Source organism: Protopterus annectens, chromosome 4.part1 (genome assembly GCF_019279795.1).
Source record: "Protopterus annectens isolate FY-2018-M chromosome 4.part1, PAN1.0, whole genome shotgun sequence".
NCBI classification, from domain to species: domain Eukaryota; kingdom Metazoa; phylum Chordata; order Ceratodontiformes; family Protopteridae; genus Protopterus; species Protopterus annectens.
In genome coordinates, this window is record NC_056734.1 from 71,256,526 (window position 1) to 71,277,488 (window position 20,963).

The following is a 20,963-nucleotide window of genomic DNA, read 5'->3' on the forward strand; positions in this document are numbered from 1 at the left end:
ACTGCCCTATCGTTACACTGGAGTCTGACTGCCATGAGTCTGTCATTAATTCTGATGCTATCCCTTACGGCCTTCTGAAGCCTCTCTCTCACCACAATTCCTACACCATTTCTAGCCTGCCCTCCATCTGAGTAGTAGACTCTGGATCCCAAGCCAAGTGGCTTTGCTGCACTGCCCTTCCATCTCATCTCTTGGATACATAGGATGTCCAGCCTCCTCCATATCATCATGTTATCCACTTCCAAGCTGCGTCCTGTCAGTGAACCTACATTAAGCGTAGCAATTCTCAGTTCATGTTTGGCAGGTTTGTTGGTTTTATGTCCAGCTTTCACTCACCAGAACTATCCCAGGTAACCCAGGCTGGGCAACTAGACACAGGCCAGCCAGTAGCTTATTGACCCAGGGCTGCTGGGCTTTATGGCGGGCACACACTGGCCAATATGGGCACATATACCCCTCCCACCATTAGCACGGGTGTCTGGCATGGGTCAGAGTAGGCCATTTCCTCAACCCACTTATCACCGGTAACTACCCATGCCTATTTTTGGTGACATTAGTCAACATGACCGAATCACCTAGAGCCATCCGATATACAATTTCTTGTGATAATCTTTCTGGCCATAGCCAATATTGACCAAAGTAAGGGATATTTTTTTTTTTTTTTTTTTTTTTTTTTTTTTTTTTTTTTAACACAGCTAGGTATAGGAGTATTGAATAAAACCATAGATCTACTTAATGTGAAATTATCAGTGAATAAGGCTTGTAATAATCTGTTAACTTTCTCCCAATACGCTTTCAGTTCAGAGCAATCATAGAACATATGCGCCTATCCTATGTTAGACCCTGACTTACATTTGTTGCACGTGTTTTCTTTTTTACTGATTTTATTCATTATCTGAGGTGTATAAAAGGATCCATACAAAAATCTTCATGTATATAATCTCCACTTGAGGGAAAAGGTCGTCTTGCCTGCTGATTCCAGTATAATTAATTTATCTTGGTCACTGGGAGATTTATTATTAGTTGTTGAATAATAATCCCAGACGCTTTCAGGGCAAGTACATGTTTCATCTCTGATTTTTTATATATATATATATATATATATATATATATATATATATATATATATATATATATATATATATATATATATATATATACACACACACACATCTATACATATAGGAGAGTTTACCTGCATAAGGGAATTTATGTTGCAATGTTAATTCCAAAAAATCTATTCAGATATGAGAGTCCTGTCTATTTGTAGGTGAAATCAAGCCAAGTTTATTGTTTAGAAGTCTAAGGGTTTGTATATCTAACCATAAAGATTTGTCAAGTTCAAATTCTTGTATTATCAGACCTGTGCTCTTAACTATCTGAAAATCTACTGAAACCAAAATTTTAGTTCTTTCTGTTTGAGTGAAGAGATTTTTATATGGGACAGAAGTTAACAAGACTTCTTGGGTAAAGGCAATAGGGAACATCAAAAAAATCCATTCTTTGTAGATAGGGTGGTTATATATAAAGCTTCTAAAAGTTAAGATATTAAGAATGTAATTATCTGGATGATTAGGCAAAATATGACTGCAAAAATGATCTTTTAAAATTCATAACAGTGGATTATTTAATAAATCTTTTATATGGTCATAGTTTTGTAATTAATTCTGTACTTATTGCTTGCCAGTACATTTTCTATTTGGCTGAGTAAGAAGTATCTAATAACTGAGCTAGGGTTCTGATTATGGAAGAAATTGAATATAGGTTTAGATCCGGGAAGGCTATACCCCCTTTGTTCCAGCTGTTTAAATGATATTTGAAGGTTATTCTTTGTTCCCCGCGGTCGAGTGGCCTCCGAATGACATGCGTGAATGGGCGTGCCTTCGCTGAGGGTTGGGCGTCGGGCTGGCAACTCGGCACCATAAAAAATCTACTGCCAATCATTAGCGGACCGGAGTTCCGCTGTGGCGACCCCTAACCAGGAAAAGCAGAAAAGACAAACAATTCTTGGTTTATTTGGGCTCCAGAAGAATTTGATCAACAATGAGTTTAATTTTTTAGTTAGTTTTGGTGGGTAGTAATATGATAGATTGGATAATATAAAGGATCTTAGGAAGGATTACCATTTTTATAATAGTTATTTTTTCTTCAGATGTAAAACAAATGTTTTCCATCTCATTAAAAGTGTTTGAATGTTTTTATAACATTTACTGTAATTTAACTGTATTAATGTTTTGATGTCTTTAGCCAAAATGATTCCTAAATACGTAATTTGATTAGTGTTGGGCTTATATTTATTGTCAATAGCCTTTGTTTTCTTTTTGCTTAAGTATATGGGTAAGATTTTGATTTTGCCCTCATTGAATGATAAACCTGTCATTTTCTGAAATTCATAAATGGAATCAAATAATGAGGCTAAGGAGGAATCATTTCCTTTTGAGGTTATAAGGACATCATCAGCGAAAAGCTGAATTTTGGAGACGGTTTCCTTATTAATTTCTAGCTCTTCTATATTTTTATTTTTCCTTATATTGTTAGCCTAAGGTTCCATTAATAGAGTAAATAGTAAGGGAGAAAGCGGTAACCTTGTTTTGTTCCTTTAACAATGGGTATATTAGTTGAGATGGATGAGCCTATTTTAATATATGGTAACGCCCCTTTATACAACTGTTCTAATAATGCAATAATTTATTTTGAGAAATTTAGGCATTCAAGTAAAATAAACAAATAATCCCAGTTTATAGAATTAAAGGCAGAATTTATGTCCAGACTTATTAGTCAGATTTCTTTTCCAGCTTTGAGAGTAATCAACTAATGTTAATGTTCTGTTTATATTAACAATAAAGCATGATTAGTTAGGTGTTTGGGATTTAATGAGAAGGCAATAAATTTATATTTTTCTAAACAAATCATGTTTTTATGATTTAATATTTCTCTATATTCTTTATTCAGTTTGTCTATTTCATTTCTGATATTCTTACTGATGAGTTTTGTTATTAATCTGCAGCATGTCTAATCTAACTTGCATCGTTTTTAGGTCCTCATCCCATGTTTTCCTTTTATTGAAGCACCATCTATTTAATTGACCGCAAATATATGCTTTTAAAGCATCCCATGTATATATGTCTAAAACATTAGGTGAAGAATTTGTAGTTATAAAGTTTTGAATTTCTTGTTCTAAGAATACTTGGAAATCTTTAAGCTGGGTAAGGTAAGCTGGGATTCTACCTATTTGTACATTAAATGTTATGTTAATAAAAAGTTCAAATACAGTTATGATCTGATAATGGACAAGATATAATTTTATTTTAGTTAAATCGTTAATTATTTGAGTGGAAAATAATATTCTGTCTATCCTGGAGTATGATTTGTGTCTACTGGAATAAAATGTATGTTGTAATGAATTAGGGTCAGCATGTCCTTGAATGTCTTAAAATTATAAGTCTCAATAAAACTTATTAATTGCTTGGCCTGAGAGGATATTTTCCTTTTCCCTGAAGTGCTGGTATCGTAATCTTTTAGAGTACAACTGAAGTCCCCTGCCATAATAATATTACCTTTTTATTGGAGGACTACCTGATTTAGATGTTGCTTAACTGTACTGACACCTATGTCTGGTAGGCAACAGATGTTAACTAATATAAAAATCTTTTTATTTATTTCAACTACAACCAGACAAAGCATCCCCTTATCATCTTGATAAGAATTAATTATTCTTGGTTTAGGTGACGATTTGTTCCAAGTATCGCTACTTTTCTTTTTTTTTTTTTTTTGAATGCTCTGAATTTACTAAAACTGTATATTTATTAATATTTAATGTTTTTAGGTTTTCCTTTAAAAAATGAGTTTATTGTAAGAATATCAAGTTAGATTTATGTAGCGCTAGATATCTGGACTCCCTCTTTTATTTGGATTGTTTAGGCCATTAATATTAATTGAGATACCTTTCAAGAAAACCATTCTAAACATATGAAAGAGTTAGGCAAGTACATGACCTATGAATTCCTAGTGAATTTCTTATAATTCCCCCTCCTGTATTATAAATGTTAAGTCTATTGTCCATAAACTGAGTTTTATAGTGAGTAGTGTAGGATTTGATATTATAATTTTTAATCTTGTGAGTACTTAATAAAATGGATGTCTGTTGTGAAAATTCTGTGAAGTTAAGTAAACATTATTATTAGGAAAAATGCTGCACCCAGCCTGGAGTTATAAACTCCCTGTCCAAGAGGCATCAACCCCTTAGAACTATCCCCCTAACAGTAATAGCAGAAAACAACAGCCACTTGACAAATGTGTGAAGTACTTGAATTCAGATTATTAATAGAAAGTATTATCTTTTCAAGTGAATTAACTATATATAATGTCATATATCTCATCTATAGTACCGAGTGATATTTGGAGTATGTATAAAATGCATTAATGTAGATGTAGCCTCCCCAGCACATTCACATTATATGTGTCAAACTGCAAAGGTATAACCTTCATGTTTTGGAGGATCATCACGGGTTCAAGACGGAGTATATAATAGTTATAAATAAGACTTTCAGAATGTTGTAATCTAAACAAAGTTCAGCCCTGAGATGAGTGGTATACAAAACACAGATAAAATACAACAACTAGGTTCACAGGTAGGTACTAGGCTATTGGCCCTAGGGCCTATATAAGCCTAGCCAAAAGGTACCCTGGCTTTCGCCACTCAAGAAAATTATTTCCCTGTGCCACTGTCGAGCAGAGCCACAGGAATGATCCCTGGGTGAATTTCTTATCTCCCATCCAATCATCAAGATTTTCTTGAAGAGTGCTAATGAGGAGCTTTGTTTGATATAGAAAGGTAGTTTGTTCCAGATTATGGGAGGTCTCTGGGACAGGAATCTATCCCTCCAGCATGTTCTGTTTATTGTGGTGACAAGGTTTAGGTCCCTAGAGCGTGTAGCTCATACGGACTGGGATTTCTTTAAGTGGAGCATGTATAAAAGCTCTGGGTTTGACATAGCTTTGTGCGTTAGGCAGAGATCGCCTCTGAGTAGGCGATATGCAACGGAGTAAAGCTGGAGTCTTTTTCAGATGGTCTGCGTAGGGCATCTGTTTGAGGCTGGTAATCCTCTCTGTGAGGTATTTCTGCAGCCTTTCCAGTTGTTGTAGATGTCTTGTGAGGTACATACCAAAAGGGGCACTGTACTCTATAATGTTTCTAATGAGTGACGAGTAGAGGGGAACAATGACCTCTTTTTTCCTGGATGAGAAACCTTTTGTGATTAGGTGTGCCACATAGAAGGATTTCTTGACCACTGTGGCGATGTGATTATCAAAGGAGAGACTATTGTCCACCTGTGTCCCCAGGTATCACACTTTTGGTGTTAAGTAGACTACCGCCTATGTGGTAGTTCATGGGTACAGGGTTTTTACCAAAAGGGATCACAATGCACTTTTTGGCATTGAGCTTGAGGCCATGGCTTTGACACCAGGCATCTGTCTCAGCGAGGCCCTTTTGTAGGATGTCCACATCTTTGGGAGTTTTGATTATGGCTCCTAGTTTGCAGTCATCTGTGACCTTCGTTAGCCAAAGACCTTCTGTGTTAGCCTGTACTTCAGAGAAGTAGATACCAAACAGGAGAGGACTAAGGAATGAACCCTGTGATACTCCACTTGTCACTGGTCTGAAGTTGGATTTGGAGTCTGCTACTTTCACATTGTGGGTTCTGTCAGTGAGCCAGTTGGCAACTCATCTTGTGACATAGGGATTTATACCTAGTTTAGTGAGTTTATCTATAATTCCAGAGTGAGGGATGGTGTTGAAAGCCTTGGCGAGATTTAGATAAGCTGTGTGAACCACCTTACCCTCATCTACGGCTTTGGTGACTGCTTCAAAGAAATCTATCAGGTTTAGGAGACATGATCTGCCTTTTACAAACCCGAACTGGGTGGGTGTTGAGTTTGGAGATTATCAATGTCATTGTTTATAAGTTCCAAGATGATACGTTCCATAGCCTTGCAGACCAGGCTCGTTCGACTAATGGGGCAGTAGTTTCTGGGGTCTGTGGTGGCTCCCCCCTTTGTGGAGTGGGATAACCGTCGCTGTGCGCCATTCAGTGGGCACACAGCCTGAGGTGAGGCTATGACTGAACATGGTACTTAGGTGGGGTGCCAGTTCGTTTTGTAGTTCATGTAGAACACAGCCTGGGATGTTGTCAGGTTCCCATGGATGCTGTGTTCTTGGCTTTGGATAGTGTTTTTTTTACCTGTGCAGCCATGATTACAGGAGCTTTGCATTCTTCTGGTATAGAGATGGGCCCTTTAGGGGATGACAGGGGGGTAAAGTTAGCACTGAACCTATCTGCCAGGATGTTGGCAATATCAGTTGGTTCTGTACATTTAGTGCCATTGTGCTGTAACTCAGAGCAGATCTGAGTGTTGCCATTGAGATTCTTGACATAGCTATAGAATGCTTTGTGGTTGTTTTTAGAGTCAGTGGCGAGTTTGTTTTCCTAACTAGCTTTGGAGGATTTTATGAGGGATCTCAGCTTCTTACTGAGGCTGACCAGGGAGTTTCCCCAATCACGGGATTTTACTCTTTTTTGCAACAGTTTCTTTCTTCTGTTGTAGAGTTTGTTTATGGCAGGGGACCACCAGACTGACTTCCTTTTTTTGGAGGATAGCATCTTGGTTCTGTTAGGGATTGCATGATCCATGCACTCGTGTAAGTGCTTATAAAGTGCATTTGTCTAGGATTCAGCAGTCATACCTCTATTGTCCATCAGCATTGGTGTCGTGAAGTTTGCCACTTCTGTCTTAAGAAGCGTGAAGTTGGCTTTGGAGAAATTTTTTACTGTGGTTTCCCTAATGGGGGGTGGGGGAGGGATGTGGATGGCTAGGGTGATTAGCTTGTGGTCGGATCTGACCAACGAGAAATTGACATCTGGTGTGGAGCACCGGTTGCCCATGTTGGTAATAACCAGGTCTAGGATACTGCTGCCCCTAGTGGGGGTGTGGATAAGTTGATCCAAGGCATTGGAATTTATGAATTCCAGAAAACGTTGAGCACAAGAGTTGGTACATGAGTAGTTTTCCCAGTTAATGGTGGGGTAGTTGAAATCACCCATTATTCGGGTGTTAGGTTGTACCCTAATATTTTCCAGTGTATCAAGAAATGAGGAGTGGGAATACTGGAGCATGGTGGGGGATCTGTAGCAAGCTACAATTTGGATTGCGGTCTTGCCCAGAATTAGTTGCACTTAGATAATCTCGGATGCATTATGTTGAGCAACTAGCCTGGAGGTGTGGATATCCTTAATGAATATGGACACGCCTCCGCCTTTAGTGTTTCGGTCCAGGTTAGGTGGCCGAAAGGTGTGGTATGAATTACAGCCTGGCAATGCAGGGGTACTCTCTGGAGCCTTGAACCAGGTCTCTGTCACTACACAGATGTCGATGTTCTCCATTTTAAGGAGTGCCTCAAGTGAGTGCATTTTGAGGTTTAGACTTCTAGCATTGAGTAGCAATACCCTCAGATTCTTCTTGTTTGTACCTGTTACGGTGCTGAATTTGTCATTTGAACCTTGCCTAAAAAAGGCACTATAGGGGTGGCTAGAGCCTTAGCCAGTATCCGGAATCCCAGGGGCAACAGGTGCAGGCCATCTCTGGCAAAGCATTGTGGTTTGTCGATCATGTTATCCCAGGCAGACAGATACTGGATCCCCTTAGAATGACACCAGAAGCTTAGCCAATTGTTGAAGTCAATCATTTTGTCCTTGTACTGTGGTATCATTCTGGGTGATGGCAGGATGCTGCTCAGGGCTAGGGTCATACCTGCCTGGGCTACAAGATCAGACAGCTCCTCCATGTCTCTTTTCATGTAGTCCAGGGAGGTACGTCTCAGGTCATTCACACCAACATGGACAATGACAGAGTCATATTTGTACTTGTTGTGGAGTGACCTGAGTGCATGCGTTGTGTGGCAGATCCTGGCACTCGACAGGCAGCTGACAGTAACTTTCTCTTTGTTTAGCCTGGTGAGTGGAACATCAGTGTGCCTGACTATAGAGTCACCTATGACTAGAGTGTTGGGTACGTTGTTATGCCTTATGGGCTGTGGTTGAGTGGCACACTGAGTTTGTAGGCTATGTGTCATTTGGGTTGTGTTGGGGGGTGGAGGTTGCTTGCGTTTCTGCTTTGGAGGTCTCTGTTGCTTGGGCAGGTTTTTGCTGAGAGCCTCCGCGAATGTAGGTGTGTTTTTTGTGTTTCTATGTGTGTGTTTTGGTGGTGCAGGTTTTGAGGGACTGTGTGCTGAGTGTGGTGTGGTGCAAGTGTTTACCTACTCATCTTGACTGTCTAGTCCAGTCTTAGGTGAAGAGAGCTTTGCTTCCAGTTTGGCTAGATAAGTGCATCTCTCACAGGTTGTAGTGTTGGGTGGTAGGAGGAGAGGGTTGTCTGTGTACATGAGGCAATTGCTGCATTGCCCCAAGATGCCCAGATTCATCAGGTAGACAGGATAAAACACCGGGAGCTGACCCTTAGACATGCCTGGATAGGTGCTTATTTGTCAAGTACTAGAAACTGTTTTCCTCTAGACAGTGAGGAAAGTCGAGTGCTGTAGTAATTTGTAGCTTATTTAGTGCTTACAATAAGTTCTGAACAAGTGCTGAGCTCAAAGAAACAGACGAGTGCTGAAACTAAAAAACTGGCTAGTCCTAAGAAACAAAATTAAGCTAGAAGGCTTCCCTCCAACACAGAAAGGCTTGGGGGCTTAGAAGCCCACAAATAGTCCTGGATACAGCAAATCTGTATACAGACTAGACCAACCACAGAATTAAGTGGAAAGAGAGAAAGGAGGAACAGAAACTAAGCTGATTGGCCTTCTCAAATATTCTCCCTGTATTAGGTAGAATGAGGTAATGACATTAGACTAGGAGGAGGGTCCCAGATCAAATTTACAGTAGGGGTGGACAACTGCAAAGCCACCAACTATAAAGAACAGCATACCAATAGGGAGGGAACATGGGAAACAAACTGCAGAAATATTTCTCACAGCAGAAAAGAAGCAGTGAGTATTTAAATGAAAGTTTTAAACAACTAAAGGAGCCTCTAGAGCAGGGGTGTCCAACCTTTTGCCTTGCCAGGGCCACATTAAGTGAACAGAAATTGTCTTGGGGCTGCATATAAAATACAACATATAGTTAACTCTTTCGCTGCCATGAGTGACCAAAGTCGACCTCCTGGCTGTAGTGTAGGTGCATTTGAACCAATGAATAAATGTAATAAATGTCTAATATTTGCCTTAAAATTCTAATTCTAAATCTAACAGTTAATGCCAATATCTTAGTTAATATTTTTTTTTTTTTTTTTTTTACAAATAAACAGGTAAGCAACAGTTTCTTACTGGTACAAGGACGGTAGCTTTCACTAACCTAATCGCAGCCCTACCATCAAGTTAAACACTGTTTACTTTGCATGCTACCCAAGGAAACTCATTCACTTGCAAAGAAAAAACTGGCACACACTACCACTGTCATTTTAGTTATTCACTACAGCGCTACCAATTCTCACTGGTAAAACCACTCCAGCAGTCCAAGTATGTAAAATGTCAACATTAGCAGCCCTACAATACTATAATCCACAAAAATAAGCCAACAAATTAGCAATAAAGTAAAGAATTCACATTACTGACTTAAAACAATTCTGAATAAGCTACAAGAGGGTCTCACCCTAACAAATGACTGGTGCCAGAAACATGGCCTCAAGTTAGAATGCGTTTTAAATTTGTAGTTTGGAACAGTCTTCTAGTAAACAATGAAACAAAATGTATGAAACAATAATGACAAAACTACCAATTTCAGAAAATTTCAACCATAACAGGCCACTCAAACTTCTGTCATTACAATCCACCAATATCAGTAAATATGCAAAATCTCTTCATAATAATTCCACATTAAAGGGATCTGTAACTAATGAAGAGGTTGCTAACAGCAAACAACTTTATATTTCATCATTTCATTTGCAAATAAAGTGCTTGTTGCCCTTGAAGAATAAAATTGCCTATGTTACATAAAAAAAATAAGCTAGTCATATTGCAATACGGAATGGATGGCAAACGGATAACAGGTTCATAGTTACTAGGTAACATCTCCAAAGGAGGACATTCACAGGACTGCAGCATCCACTCCCTTTAAAGTACAACACAGTACAGTATCAGTGATCTACCTGCATACTGTGGGAGTAGAACCCTCAGCCTTCTGCATCAAAAGCAAGTATACTACCTGTTGTGCTACTAACAGTATAAGCAGATGTGGCATAAGTAGCATTAAACTTCTCTTCCCCTGAAGCTCTCAGCTCCTTGTAAAATCCTCACTCAACTCCTTGAAGCACAAGTGGTGGTATGGGTAGAGAAGAGGATAGGTACGATCTGCCAGGTCGGTCTCTCAGGACCAAATGGAGGTGTAAAGTTTTGCTGCTGGAGATGACTTGGAGGAGTGACTGCTGACCACTTTGCCTGCCTCTGGAGGGGAGGGGTAAAGGTTCCTTTTTGGAAGGTAGACAGAGGGTCTCATGGTGTGAGGTGTGGAGGCTGGGTATTGCCGAGGTGTATCATCAAGTGGACACCCACAAAAGGAACACTGATTAGTCTAGTATGGCTTGACAGGTTATGCAACGAGCAGATCCTGGCTACTGAATCCCCAAGGAAGTAATTGCCCCATACCATTGACCAAACAGGTGAGTAACAACTGGGGCAGTTGCCCTTTGGACAGCCTGGCAGCAAAGCATGCCAGGATCCCACCTTGTATTCATCTCAGTGCGTTCCTTGCCTTCTGAATCATTTCCCACTCCTTGATCATTGTTCAGCCCTCACCAGCTGTTCACCCTTAGTATATATGTGGCCCTCCAGTGTCCTCCCCAACTTTTGCGTGCATACTGACCCTTGTCTGTCTATCCCATCCACAGCCATCCTACAGTACCTTCCCGGCCTAGCCTTCTTTTGTTAAATGCACACATATATGTGTTTGTAGGCACACACACACACAATGTATATGTATGTGTATGTGTATATATATATACACATACACACATATACACATACACATACACACACACACACCCCTTCCTTCCAAACATTATTAATAATTAACAGTTATCTGTGTGTGTGCGCGTTTGTCTCAGGAAACCAGGAAGGAGGAGAAAGTAAGCTCTCTGTCCATTTTCTCCACACACATAAGCAGAACTGCCGTTGGGCTGTGCAACTCACATTGCTTCTCTTTCTGGCCAATATGCTCAGCTGTGCTGCCCTTCTTGTGCAGGCTGGACGCTAGTTGCAATTACATGTCACTGCATTGTGTTTGTGTGCATGCAAGTGCACATTGACTCAAGTGTGCTGCCCTGCCTTGGTTAACCTGTCATGTTGGCCATGCATGCTGCTGTTGTGCTGTTCCCATCCTACAACAGCACAGCACTATTTATCTCGAGACCACTCCACTTCTAGTTTTTATGCAATACTTTGCTCAGTGTGTAGGTGCTGTCTTCTGTAACACATGACAGGTTAACGCTGTTGTGCTTCTTGCAGTGACCTCTTCAAATGTTAATGTTGCACGAGCTTGCAGTTCTTGTCCATTAATTCCAGACTCACTTTTTTTTTCTTTTGGAACAATGAAGACAAGACCACTAAATCCTGGGCATTTCTCTGCACTAATCTCACATTTCTAAAATTGCAGCTCAGCACAGCTACTGTTACTCTATAAACATTGTGAAGTAACAAGTTGTTGTATCTTTCGGCTTTTCCCGGTTAGGGGTCGCCACAGCGGAACTCCGGTCCGCTAATGATTGGCAGTAGATTTTTACGTACCAAGTTGCCAGCTCTGACACACAGCCTTCAACGAAGGTACGCACGTCTCCACACAGAAGACGCTTTAGCTGAGAATCGAACAGAGCAACATCTTACTGTGAGGCGACAACGCTACCACAGCACCACCACCGCAGTTATATTGTGAAGTAACAAGTATTTTTTTTAAAAAGGGGCTCTGATTTTATTTAGCATCACATAAACACACCTTATTATTTCTAGCCTTTCCCAATTCTTCAGGTTGGAAGTTCACCACTGAGTCTTACAGAAATTTTGTTGTAAATGATATTTCTGTCTAGACTTGTACATTAATTAATATTAAATTATGGCACACTATTTATATCATTTACAAAAAGATAACAAAATGCAGACACATCAAGCAACGAGAACTGCTGATTTAAGAATGCTTGCTCATAAACTATTGTTTGCAAATAAATGCTATAGCAAAAAGAAAAACTACAGAAATTAAATGAGTTTTGCATTAGAAAATTGACTAATTTCCCGTGTGCTCTAGCGTTATTTTGTCAGTGAGCGAATGCCTTGGGTTTAGTGCTGTTCACCCAGAGACACGCAGCGATGTGTGCAATCTAAAGCATACACAGGGTGCATAGGTACTACAGTGCCCAACAAACAAACTGGATGTAACACTGTAATGATAAAGTAAACTTGCACGAAAAATACCAGCCTGTTTTCAGCCACAACACGGAAGCTGTATGCAGTCTGATGTGTCAATCCTCCCAACGTATAGCTATAAGGACAGCAAGCTGCTGTCCTTAGAAGACTGGCAGTCACTCAGTAAACATCAGGAATAACCCGTCAAACTTGAATAGTCTGCATTCCTTCTATGTGCCGCTTTATTCGGAAATGTATCATTTATTTATTGCATTTGTTTACCGGGATAAGTCCACTGGGCCTAAAAGAGCCCATTTTCAGTGGAGGCCTGGGGAGAAAAGCTCCAACAAGATACAGAAAAAATATAAACATTGATTAGTGCCGAAACAGTGTTACAGATAGTAAATATAGTAACATATACAGAATATATACATAAAAGCAGGAACCTAGTTTGTTTGATTACAGCAATATATACAGAAAATATACATTAAAGCAGAATTCAATTAATTCAATCAGATTGGTATAAACAGAGATCAGTATTATTGTACCAGAATCAACAAGTGAAGATAAAAATAAATATGGAGAAAATATCATCAAATTAACAGACAACTCTGATTTACACAGCCATTGATGTTAGAAAAGGCATCACCCTGCAAGTGTGTCCCAGAGTCAGTCTGTCAGACTTGACAGGGAGAGTTATCCACCTTCCAAAGTAGTTCAAAATGAACCGTAAGGATGCTCCGATGACAGACTATTCTAAGTTACATCCAATGCATCTGAAAATCCTCGTGCTAATCACAACTACAGCACCAAAACCATTATAAGTTCACACTGTTTGCTTATCAAATGAATGAATCTGGTCAAACCTACCAGGTCTTTAGAGCGAACTACCCCAGTTCAGGTTTTTAGCCTGTCCAAGACAAAATAGCCCAGAAATGTGAAAAATGCACTGTCCCCGCCTGGCTCTGTCAACACTCACAAAGGTACTGAGAGCCAACAGCTAGCGATGGACATTTATGACCAACAAGAATTTAACCTCCAAATAACCATTCGTAAATGATCACCTTGTAAGAAGAATCGTATACCACTGTAAATGGCATTTATCAAGGCATACATAACAAAATCATCCATAAATAGTTTAAGATGCCACAACACTCACCTCCTTTGGCTCCTACAGATGGCTCCAGCCTAGCTAAAGCAATAACCAGTATGATGCCCATAATGAACCATTCCTTTTTAATCCTGTCTCACAAACCCAAGTCCAGACACCAACAATATTAAACACTCCGTGTCCCAAGAGAGACCACCAAGATATCGGATCCAAGATGCCCCGAGCAACTAAGATTCAACACCGGTGGTTGTAAGTAGCACATCCATCAGTAACTCACAGAGAGACACCATAATTACTGCACAGTGCCATATACAATCCTCTTTTGATTCTTTGGCGCAAAAAAAAAAAAAAAAAAAAAAAAATGGGAAGGATGTTTTGGCGCATGCGCACATTGTGGTTACAGGTCACAGGCACAAAAAACAAACAAAAAAGTGTTTTTACACTGAAGTTGCAGTTGAAGTTCACGGTCCGCATGGAAGAGCTCTGAAAGCCGCATGCAGCCCGTGGGCTGGACACGTCTGATCTAGAGAAAGCTTTTAACTGCAAACAAGTTATCAGAATCAAACAACCTAACAGATGCTTAATAAAAAAGTGGACAATTTCCAGTTAATACCTCACACACAGTGAAACTAGCTAGAAACATATACAGTGAAATCCTGACAAATGGATTAGTGAAATCCTGACAAATGGAAAGCTGTAAGGCTTACAGATATAACATAACCAGTAAAAGAATGGTAAGTGGGCATCTGAAAATCTAGGTTACTATTAGATTGTCTGTCAGGTTTCCATCCTATGCCCATATTTATTTCAATTGTAATTTTCCGCTCTATCTTTTCCACCTAATATGTTCTATAGTCTACGTACAAGTGATTTGAAAACGAGTAGATTGTTTACATCTGCTGAAAATGAACATGTCTGCACAAAAGTTTCACCAAAATGACAACTGAGGCACAACAGAGCAGTTTGGTGATGAATACATCCAAGCTAATCTTGTAAAACACTATGAATACATTACACCGAGTAACATTAAACATGTGTGTGTGTGTGTGTGTGTGTGTGTGTGTGTATATGTATATATATATATATATATATATATATATATATATATATATATATATATATATTAATAAATAAACTTATACATCATTTCTCCCCCCCCCTTTTCTTTTTCTTTCTTCCCTTATTTTTCCTTTTTTTCCTTTCTTTTCTCTATTTTAAAAACATTCTAGGAAAAACACATTAACGTAAGAATTATAAACAAACAGATCTGTTTCTAGGGGTAAAATGAGGTCAGGATGGCAACCACATTAACAGAAATGTATAACCATCTTTACATTTGATCCATTGTTGCATTAATAATTATATAATGGTTAGATATTTATTCCATATTTCACCCTGTTTAACAACTTTAGTGACATTTAATTAAATGAGGAGATTAACAAGTATAGTAGATGGATAGTTGCCACCATAACATCCTTTATTTCAATTTCAGGTATAGAATAATAAATACCTTATATAGAAATGTTTGAGTACTAACATGTTAAGCTTACCTTGAATGTAATTTAGAGAAATAGATGTTATTTTTGAAATGTAGTGTCAATTAATATATAAAAAAGTACTGAGTGCCTGTGATAAAAGTCATTTGTTTTTAAGTCTTTTTTGCTTGTCAGGGGTTTTCCATGTTGTGTTCGAAGCCATTCTTTTGAGAGAAGGGCTTGCCCATTCCATTTGTTCTATTTTTCCAGGATTTTATGGTTTTTAACATAAATCAAAACAGAGTCCAGCTCTTCAAATGTCTTGAGACCTTCAGGAAGAAAAATATTCAGTCTTGCTGGGAACAGGAGGTGAATCTTCATTTGAGCTGTTTTAGTTCTTTTATCAAAGGTAAAAAAAAAATCTTCCTTTTGGCAATAACCATTGATGAGTAGCCATTGTCGAAGCGGATTGTTGATTCATTGACTTTTATTGGTGATTTAGCCCATGCAGATTTTAATACTAGGTCTTTATCAGATTAAGACAGGAACAGGAATGTAACTATTACAGATTTTGGTGATTTGTTTGTTTGTAGCCGAGGTAGATAATGACGGGTGGACTATCTCTATGCTAAATGACAGGGTTTCTTTAAGGTCAAGAGTTTTAGGTAGCCAAACTGGTTATGTTGTTGCCCTCAATGTTCTCGGATAGACCAAAGATCTTTATATTATTTCGACAAGATCTATTTTCCAGAGCATCTAGTTTGTTTTGAAGCATGATATTTTGTTTAAGAAGAAATTCATTTTCTTTTATTATGTCATTGAGTGCTTCTTCAAAACTGGTGATTTGTGTTTTTTGTTGTTGTAAGTCTTCGTGTAGTAAGTCCATTTGTTTAGAGCTTCTTTCTTTAAAATTGTCAATTTTAAGTCAATTTTAGTAGTTAAGTCCTGTATATTAGTTAATAAAGTTTGGAGTTCTTTTTTTAAGGCTGGAGTCTTGACTGTTAGCCTTACAGAAGCTCATGATGTTCTTTTCAGATGAGAAGAATATTTCCAAGTAAATATTTGATTGGAAAATCTGCCTTCTTCATATATATATATATATATATATATATATATATATATATATATATATATATATATATTTTTTTTTTGATATTGTAGTAGACGGTATTCTTAAGAAGATTTGATGAAAAAAGATTCAGGTTTGAAGACAAAAATTCCAGAGAATAGAAGTTAAGTGGAGCTGATAAAATCTGTTGGTACTCAGTGCTCATCTTAGCCTTTTTCTTTTTGAGAGTACAAATATGACATGTTCCATGATGATTTTACAGTGTTGTTGTGTCTTTCGGCTTTTCCCGGTTAGGGGTCGCCACAGCTGAACTCCGGTCCGCTAATGATTGGCAGGAGATTTTTTACGTGCCGAGTTGCTGGCCCTGACACACAACCTTCAATGAAGATACGCCCATTAACGCATGTCTCCATACAGAAGACGCTCTAGCTGAGAATCGAACAGGACGTCTTACTGTGAGGCAACAATGCTACCGGAGCACCACCACCACAGTCTGTAGAATTCTAAAGTTTGCAGGATTTCCAATGAGTGTTTTGATAATTGTTTCTTGGTAAAGTTGATACAAATTTGTCTGCAAATAGCTATCTCTTTATGGTAAGCATGAGCAATTGTACTGGGATGTCATTTCTCAATTTCCTAGTGCAATTAGAAGGGCTTACAATTATTCTTACATTCCAGAAAAAAAATGTTGTTTCATATTCGGCTTTGATGTCCATTATGGTCTTCTTAAGTTCTCTAAAACATCTAAGATGTTGTACACTAATAAATTGTGAGCTGTCTTTACATAAGTGAGGTTTCCACCATCAAACTCAGTCTGGATCTTGATTTACTGTGTTGCCTCAATCTTCCTTATCCCCTTATTTTTATACTGTCTTCCTTGTTTGTTGCTCCTGGGTTTATGAACAATCCAACAGTTCTGATAATTTAGGAAAATTCACTTAGAATAACTGTTGAAAATTAAGTATAAGGTGCTTCAAAATAATCTGGAATTATGTTTTCACTTGAGGAGACTTATCTAATGAAATTATTGAATCAGTGGGACCAACAGCACTAACATTAATATTCACAACAAAAGAATTGGGCAAAATTCATTAACAGCTACACAAAGTGTGGCTATCATGTTGGCAGCATGGAGCACCACTAACATGTTATTGCACTGTTTGATATTCATTAAACAGCCCTACACAACATGTAGAGCTGCCAAACACAGATGAATGGTGGGCTATACTAACAGCAGCATAAAGAGCCAAAGTACAAACTCATTAGCCATCCAATATGGCGGAGCTATTAAGGAAGCTATAAAGTGATCATGTGCACTCGGTGTTGTCTTCTGCCCTGTATACAGCACAATTACACTTGGAAAAAAAATTTTAGGGTTTGCTGATGTTATTATTATGCTGTATGTGCAACAGGGCTTTAAAATCAGGGTGCTGCTGCTGACCTCAGGCAAGAAGAAGGGTGTTTATACCCCATTTGACTTCTCATGGACTCCATGACACAGAAGTTGCTGAGAGATACAAGGTGGACAGGGAAACACTGGAGAAAATAAGCAACCTCTGCCACCTTCACCTCTGGCCTCAGGGAAATCATGGAGAACTCATCCCAGTGGAAACAAAGGTAGGTTTGGCATTACATATACTAGCTAATGGTACTTTCAGAGACCCACAAGGAATATATTAGGGGTGTCATATGCATCAGCTTCAAGAATATTACATCAGTTTTTTAAATACAATGCTACTATGTGAAAGGGATCGCATGTCTTTCTCATGCCCACAGGAGCAGCAAGAACCATACAGGAATTGTATACAGTAGCAAAATTCCTGGAGTGTTGGGGGCCATAGACTGCACACATATAGAAAGAAAAGCCCCACCTGGGGAAGAGAGAAGGAGGAACATCAAATGGAAATGCTTCCACTCTATAAACAGTCAGGTTGTCTGTAATGCCTGAGGGATTATCTACAAAATCTGTGCAGGTAACCAGGCAGTTTCCATGACTCACACATATGGCAAGCTATACATCAAGTTTCCTAGGGGTGATATTCCTCAAGGGCATACAGTAGGGGATGCAAGTTATGCACTTGAGCCCTGGCTCATGACACCAATGAGAAATACATGCAATCCAGTGAGCAAGGATACAATGAGGTCATTGCTCAAACTAGGAATATCACAGAACATGTGTTTGGATTGCTTAAGTCAAGGTTCCAATGTCTAGGCACATCAAGGGGTGCACTGCAGTGTGGCCACAGCACCTCTGCCGAAAATAAAGTATGTACCATGTTATACAATATAAATCTCAAGAAACAGCTTTGACAAAGACAGCAAGGACCAGGACCACAGTTTAAAGAACCAGCGGCAGGACCAGCAGCAGCAGGTAATGATGAGGAATTTAAGTGAGAACCACCAGCTGCAGATGGTGCTGGCAGACGGAAGGATGTACATTATGCCATGGTTCTGGCTAACAGGCAAAGGATAGCACACACAATCACTACATAGGTCAAAGCCCAAGATCCCACTCACGTACAAATAGGAAAATTGATGCCTGTCAGACTCCACGACCTTCATTTAGCCATGTAATGGCTGTGTTCTGATAGCATCAGACAAGGACAACCACCAAGGACATAATTTTTATCTGCAGTAATGACAAGGTAAGTGTGGAACCAGTAAAGAAATAAAAATCATACAAATGATTACTCTCATATGGAAATACGTATATGCTCATGAGCAGAGCATCTGCCTGAGGTGTACAGTTATGTTAGTAATATCTCCTGCCACAGTTACATACTAGAAATAATAGCATGCATCAAGCATTTCAATTGGCCATTGCCTATAAAACACGGGATAGGTCAATTATACTCTCATCTTCACAAGTATACAAAGAAGCAAAACTTAAGTACCTAATGCTTCCACTGCTTTAATGGCAATAATGACTGAAAGGGTTCCTATTAGAATACCGAAAACTCAAAATAGCGAATGACCTAAAGGTAGGAAATGCCGGACCTCATTCGCTATTTTGGATTTTCATTGTTCTGATATAGACACAACCGAAAAACATTGCTTCTATAATTGTTGAACCTCAAACAGTCACAAATGAGTAGGAACAAGAAACCAACAACTTGCCTTCTGCAATCCATACTGATAAGTGCAAGCATGTAAATAAGCAACCAATGGCTATCCACTGTGTGCATTTGACATATATGCAACCCTAAGTCAAAAGAACATGTGCAAAGGGCAGGACACAGTAATCATCATCAATTACACAGGATGGGTGGGGAGAGGGTGGTAGGAAGGCAAGGCTGACACCAATGAAGTGAGTGCATGTAAGTAAGAAACACATGCATCTATCAGAGTATACAGTGCTCTGAGTCAGTAACAACAGATGTACTGCACTCACCAGTACTGTTTAGATAGTTTGCATGTATGAGAGGTGATATGAGCATTCAATGTGTCTGCGTCTGCATGAATACAATCAAATACTGTGCTAGCTCTAGGTCCTGGCATCTTGGACAGGTGTGAGACATACATTTACCATCTGTGCACCATTTGGCATTGCGCTGATTGATTGGCATTGGTCAGTAACATTGTACGGCATTTCACTGCCAGAGGTAAAAACTGACAAATTTTATTTGGACTGCCATCAACAGTGCAATGAAGACTGGCATGGTTGCGCTTACCTCAGCAGTCTAGAAAGTAATGTGTGAAGAAATTCAAGCTGTCACACTCCTATCTCTGTGGCATAATGTGTAAATGTATAAAGCTTAGAGAAACAGCACAGGTAATGCACAGTTGTGAAATGAACTTTCATGGCTTAAAGAAAAAAGTGAAAAATTAAGTTTAGGCTGCCTTATACAGTGAACACCAGCCTGGCGGCATTGCGTGGCCATCAGCACTTTGGATATATTCAGTGAAGAAAATACACCTTGTGCCACAGAAAAGTTACCTGACAGGTTTAAGTGCAGTGATCATAAAGAAAAGACAGCTGTTGCATGGTTTGAATTCAATTAAATTAATATTTTACAGAGGGTGGTCTAAATACATATTTAATCACATTTTGTTATACTATTGCATTGTTATTGTTGTTTAAAGATCAAATATTATCAATATTAACATGTGAGCTGATGTGTGTCCACTTTCACATCACCTGTCATTAACTGCAAGTCTGATAATGTGTTCCACAAAGTACATTTCTGATGTTGCAATGAGATGTGAGAAGGATGAATGTAACACATAAATGCACTTCTTGCTCTGGTCATTGCTACATATACCTGCAAGCCTGAAAATGTGTTCCACAAATTACATTTCTGATGTTGCAATGAGATGTGAGAAGGATGAATGTAACACATAAATGCACTTCTTGCTCTGGTCATTGCTTCATATACCCACTGATTGAATTTATTTAATTCCATATACCCACTGATTGCATTGCATTTAATTTACTATCAGCTTTTTTCTTTCTCATATATTTTCTTCTAATGCCTTTTCCATTTGCTCTTCACTCAGCAGGTCACTTCTGTAGCACAAGGTATAAATGAAGTGAAGTGAAAGAAGTCACATGAGGCATGCCAAGATCAGGTTGCACTTATTTTCTATATATGTACATATTTTTTACAATTATTTCAATCTGCATTTGCTCTTCTCTTGGTAGCATGCAAATACTGTTCACTACCTAAGGAAAAAAGTGAAAAATTTAGTTTAGGTTGCCTTATGTAGCATAAAGATGTCTGGCAGCACTCTGGATAGTAGTCAGTGAAGAAAATACACCTTTCATGCAACTTTCCCCTGTAGCACAAGGTGTAACTGAAGTGAATAGACAGAAATAAGGCTGAATCTGGTTTGGACATCATATTGCAAGTATTCATATGATGTAAT

General features: G+C 38.8%; 1 protein-coding gene across 2 annotated transcripts in view; it reads right to left on the reverse strand.

The window, feature by feature from the left end:
* The window catches only part of ZBBX (zinc finger B-box domain containing), a 2,136,907-nt gene that overhangs the window by 2,096,940 nt on the left and 19,004 nt on the right, over positions 1–20,963 (reverse strand). The gene's annotated exons all lie outside the window — the stretch shown is intronic.